Source organism: Grammomys surdaster, unplaced genomic scaffold (genome assembly GCF_004785775.1).
Source record: "Grammomys surdaster isolate TR1022 unplaced genomic scaffold, NIH_TR_1.0 169, whole genome shotgun sequence".
Classification (NCBI taxonomy): Eukaryota; Metazoa; Chordata; class Mammalia; order Rodentia; family Muridae; genus Grammomys; species Grammomys surdaster.
Window position 1 is genome coordinate 16,887,426 of NW_021604617.1, and position 5,629 is coordinate 16,893,054.

The 5,629-nt window shown below is 48.4% G+C and overlaps 1 protein-coding gene across 2 annotated transcripts in view; it reads left to right on the forward strand.

Annotated features, from left to right (window-relative positions):
* Positions 1 to 2,253: 2,253 nt before the first annotated feature.
* The window catches only part of Paqr8 (progestin and adipoQ receptor family member 8), a 41,648-nt gene continuing 38,272 nt past the window's right edge, over positions 2,254 to 5,629 (forward strand). Inside the window, exon 1 of one of the 2 annotated variants that reach the window (XM_028766741.1) lies at positions 2,254 to 2,353. The gene's annotated coding sequence lies outside the window, so the exon portion shown is untranslated. Of the gene's footprint in view, positions 2,354 to 2,579; positions 2,658 to 5,629 lie in introns of those variants that run through there. The other variant, XM_028766743.1, reaches the window with a different exon arrangement.

Sequence of the window (5,629 nt, forward strand, 5' to 3'; positions counted from 1 at the left end):
CCTCTACCTCCTCTACTCCTCTACTTACTTCCTACTTCCTCAATAGAAAGGAAATCCTGGGTATTTATACCCTTTACCACGTGACTTGCCCTCGTGGACAATCTCAACTGAAGCCACTACGTCACGTGCCTTGTAGCCATGGATACCAGGAGCACCTGGCAGCTGGGGGCACTAAACAGTGTAACAAGATGTTTATCAGAGTGCGCTCAGCTATTGCAGGCTGTTGAAACAAGTCTCTTGTCAGGGTATATGGCTCGAGATGGCTGTAAAGATGATAGCCACTTTCGGCTAAGAGTCGGCTCCCAACAATAAGGCTTTACCATTTATTAAAGACCAACGTGACTGCACATGAATGAGATGCGTATGCTTGTTTCTTTTTACGGTGACTTAAACTGGCTGAATATTTTGAACTCGGGTGTAGAACACCTTCGGTTTTTCAGGGCTGATCCATACGTTGATTTTACAACCATCAGTCCTGGGGACACAGCTTCTCATGAACACACAAGTCCAAAACGGTAGAAACATGTTTAGGGATGTTTCAGAAATTGTTGGAAATGTGAGTATGGACTTAAAAGAGCTAAGGCTGCCGTGAAGTGGCACCACACATCAGAGGCTGGTGCCACCAGAGACACCTCAGCTCCTTATGCGTTGGATTTTTTGATTTACACCTTGGCTGTTGCACACTCAAAACCTTTTGACTATTGTGAGGGTTTTTATAGCCCCACCTTCAGTTCCTGAGCACAGGATTGCAATCCTCAGTTTTAAGATCAGAGGAATTAGTCTTCTCATAAGACTCTATTTGAGATAGAGGAGCTCTCCCGGGGATAGAAGGTGCAGCAAGAACAGGCAAAGATGCACTGCATGTTCTCTATTGTTGATGATGCAGCTCACATCAGTTGAGCTGGTCTTGGGGACTTCTAATTTTGCTTCTAGTTTAAGTCTGAGTAGAAGTGTGTGAGTGTGTGTGTGTGTGTGTGTGTGTGTTGGGGGTGGAAGGTGGCACCACTTTACAGCTGAGGTCTCTGGCTAAAATAAGAAATCCTTGCTAATATGGAAGGCCACAGCTTCCCAGGATACAAGAGCATCCCCGGACATCTCTGGGCTGAAGCACAAGCCAAGGCAGCAGAGCATCACAGAGCATCCTGAGATTTTGCAGCCCTGTCTTTTCATACCGGGTCATTGTCCTGTAGGGAAAGCTGTGGGAACTGAGACAAGTCCCGGGACTCTCTCCGGGGTCTGAATCTGCTTCAACCTGCACATCACAGCCCAGAATCCAAACGTCTTCATTTATGGAGTAAACATAATCCCACCGTATAAACGGTTCACTTCTCTTCCAGGTATTTTGCTAAAGATACATCAAATAACAGAGTTTTAAATACTGGGAATGGTAAAAGCATGGTTAGATTCTTCCCTGGAACAGGGTGGGTTTAAACGAAAAGTGCCCAAACTCAGTCCAGAAATCAGCCCCAACGGTCTCACAACAGGATTGAAGATGGACCTCCTACAGGAGAGGCCATCTTCCTGGGATCTGACCTTCCCATTTCCTTTCTTCCCGATGATACAGGCAGCTTTTCAGCAGCAAAGCCAATTCGATTTGTTAACTGATGGTCCTGCTTCCTAAATGGATTAAAAAAAAAAAAAAAACATGATAAATACAGAGTGCATTGTGGGTGAAGAACAAGTCGGGTCACTGTGGGCGGATTTAGCAGATGGAGGTTGCATGGTGAGGGTAGGGTCGAGGAGTCTGCTTGGCACAGCATACATGTGTCCAGTGACTTATATGAAGCATTCACACATGCAACCACAGCAGAAGTATGAGTCTTTCACGGGGATGTGAAAGTGTGTCCACAGTGCCTTTGTGGGGTGCATAGCGTGATTTCCTGGGCATTACCCCGAGTTCACCCTAGGGCAATGAGAGAAAAGAAGGGCAGGAATGAAAATGGCAGATGAAGTTTGTTATTCTCCCCTCCCAAGGGATTTAGGAAATGGTTTTGGGAAAGAACACAGAGTGCAAACTGCATCTCTGGTCTGTCTTAAGCCCCCGAGGAGTTTGCAGTTAAGGGAAACTGGGGGTAGGTGGCGAGGGTCTAAAGGGTGGAAGGAAGCGGCATCAGTCAACTTCCTCGGCTGCAGTGGCTGTAGCAGCCGGGTTTGCACCCGGCTGGGCAGCCCTCCCCTGGGCCGGGAAAGGGCGGAGCTGGGCGTCGCCGTCCGGGTTGTCCCCTCCTCCTGGCCTCTCTCGGGTGCAGAGCCCTTGGCAGTCGGGGCGGCTCGGAAGGAGCTCTCCCGGAGCCGGAGTCGGGAGCTAGGCTGGCGGAGCTGGGCTGCAGGAGCTCGGCCGCGCCTGGTGTTGGTAAGTCTTGTCTGTGGGGGCGGGGAGCGGGCAGGGTGCAGGTCTCCAGTGAGATGCTGGCGAGCCTCTGCCAGAGCTGGGAGGCGGGGATGTCAGGATCTCGGCGTAGAGGAGCGCCTGACCCGACCTGCAGGGAGGATGTAGAACCGCATTGGCAGGTGCCCCGAACCTAGGGGCCCGGGCTGGGACCTGATGTTAGAGTTTTAATATCGGTTTTTAGAATGCAGAACAGACAGTCCAGACCGTGGAGTTGGGGAGCTTCAGAACCCTGAAGGGTTGGAGCAAGGGAATCCAGACTGCAACGGTGAGGAGCTTGGGGATGGGAACCTGGAGAGCTGGGGTTTGGAGTAGATGTCACGACCGTGAATTGAGGGCGTCTGATCCCAGAGAACAGGAGAGGAAGGATGTAAAGGAGGGGTAGTTCTGTGCGCATTCTTGGGGCGCCCTCCACAGGGCAGAGGGGAACGGAATCCCGGAGGGGAATGCCGAGTAGAGAAAGAACAGGGCGGAAGGGGGTGCTCAAGGGAGGGGAACCCCGGAAAGAGTAGGTGAGAGAGGCATGAGCTCCTCCTTGAGGACGATGGAGCGGGATTCTCTAAGGAGACAGCGCAGAGAGTTGCGCTGAAAGCTGGAGGTTGCTGATTTAGGGGCTATGGTGGACCGAGGAATCGGAAAGCACAAAGGGACGGAGGTGGCCGGCGGGACAGAGCTGGGAGCATCTCAGCCATGAGAGTGCTGTCTTTTCAGTGGAGGTGGCCATGGACACCTCAAGATGGTATTCCCTTGACAACAGATTGAGGAACCCTAGATAGGACAAGTGGAGACCCACCGTTGGCGAATCCAGGCGTATTGGAGACCTAGTGGAATGGTGACCAGTTGCCAGGAGCAGGAGGTAGCCAATGCTCTTAACTTTCTGAGTAGCTTTAGATACCCAGGGATATTAGAGAGACCCTTGGTCCCGGTGAGCACTTTGTCTTGCTTATGCGTCGCCTCATACTGACCTGGGTTAGAAATGGCTTTGCTTGGGGGTGCAACGAGGAGAGACTAAGCTGAAAGGAATAGTCATGGAGTGAGATTTCCGACACACACGGGACATCTACCTGTGTGCTTTGGGCAGTGCTCATACGATGTAGGTGAGTGTAGTGTTATAATCCATAGGTACTATTTGTTCTCGTCCAGTGAGAGACAGCTTCTGAGGGAGGTCAACAGGCACACAGCATTCCATATGCAAACTTTAGTGTTCGAGTGTCCCAGAGTCCTTGTTTGTATTAAGGAAGATTTGGTCTCCTGCGGCTAGTAGGAAGTTACCTTTATAGAAGGCACTATCTACACTTCCCTTGTTAAGATTATTCATGGTCTGCTCCCATGTCTGGGCTGTTCCACCCTTGTTCTGGTCCATCCCTGGCATCTCAGAGACTAGGTATCTAAGTGAGTATCTAAAAACATGACGTAAGCAGGCTCTGTTTTCTTTTGTTTATCTTGGGCGGACACATTGTTTCACTTAAAGTAATGTTGGGCATCTTGTTGACCTACTGTATATAATTGATTGTGTGTGGTGAGTAGTTTCTTTGGGTGTGACAACTGAATCACGGTTTTTCTCTGTGATTTCTCTGCATTGGAAGGTACTTGGGTTTGGGAAAGAATATCTTTCCTACTAGGCTGTGAGGACAGGTTCATCCTCTGAGGCACGCTCAAATGCTGGCTCATCAAGAAAGCTTAGGGCTTTTTTTTTGGGGGGGGGGAAGGTCTCATGTAGCCCAATTTTGGTCTCAAACTTAACTACATAGCGAATCCTTCGGTCCCCATTACCCAAGTGTTGGGATTAGAAGTATGTGTCAACACACTTAAAAGTTTAGGTTTTTATTCTATAGTTCAGGGGATTAAACACTGAGCCTAGCACAAGCTAATCAAGTACTCTACCCCTAACTACAGCCCCAATCCCCAAGAGCGACTTTGGAAAGTAACATTTGGTGGGTGTGTGTTTTTGTTTTGTTTTAAGACAGGGTCTTTTGTGTATTCCTGGCTGTCCAGGAATTCAGTATGCAGATCAGGCTGGCCTTGAATCTATAAAAAATCCACCTGCTTCTGTCTCCCTAATACTGGGATTGTGCTCCACCCTGGGTAGCCCAGTGTGGTTTTTGTTGTTGTTGTTGTTATGTTTTGTCGAGGATGTTAGTGCTGTGTTTTAAATTTTCTTTGGCTTTTGTTTTCATGTTTCCTTTTTCTTTCGGGAAAGGGAAAGCTTTAAGAACGAAGCAAATCTACAGGAAAAGCACGTTTTCATTGCAAAACGCCACGTCCGAATGGAACGAACGCACTTTGCTGCGCAGAGCACATACATAGAGCTTGTCGAACAGCCTGACACTTGCGTGAAAGATCCGCAATATCCTTATTGCAACAGTGTATTTACTCACTTCGACATAAAGCCAAATGATGCTTTCATTTTCTAATCCAAGTATTCAAATAAATATGTCTGCATGTATACATTCAGATGAATAGTTCTCCCCTTCAAACGCATTCCCTTGGCAAGCGGGGAACTAAATGTAGTGATGCTGTCATTGCTGAGAATAGTCCCGGAGCGCCTGCTTTGGACCTGCCTTTAGATTCTGCAACACATTTGCTGCTTGCCCCAGTGCCTGCAAACCTGCAGTTGGCAGAATGAGGCCAACTTGGGTTTCTGGAGAGCTGAGGTTATTATATGAAGTATGAAAAATAGTGACGATTCTCTTGAAGGTTTTAGCAATTCAAAGTGGGGGGAGGGCTTCCGGTAAACGTGTGGCTTTTTCTTTCTTTTTTAAATCAGTGCTTACTCAGAAGTTGCAGATTTGTGACAACAACGAACACCTGAGATAATCACCTTAGAAGAAAGAAGGAACAACCTGGGAAAACCTTAGAACAGTGGTTCTCAGCCTTCCTAGGCTGTGACCCTTTGATAGCGTTCCTAATGTTGTGACCCCCCCGCCCGCCATAAAATCATTTCATTGCTATTACATAACTGTAATTTTGCTACTGTTATCAATCGTAAGATAAGTATCTGATATACAGTATGTCTGATATGTGATGCCGGGGGGGGGGGGGGGGGTCGAGACCCTCAGATTGAGAACCACTACTTTAGAAGTGTTTGTCTACTTGGCCTGATTGATTTCAGCTTATGAAAGGGCAGAACTGCAGGGCTGGGAGTACATTTCAGGACAAAGCCGCTCCCCTCGTGGTAGTTGGTAATGAGGGGGAGAGAGAACGAGAGAGAGAGAGAGAGAGAGAGAGAGAGAGAGAGGG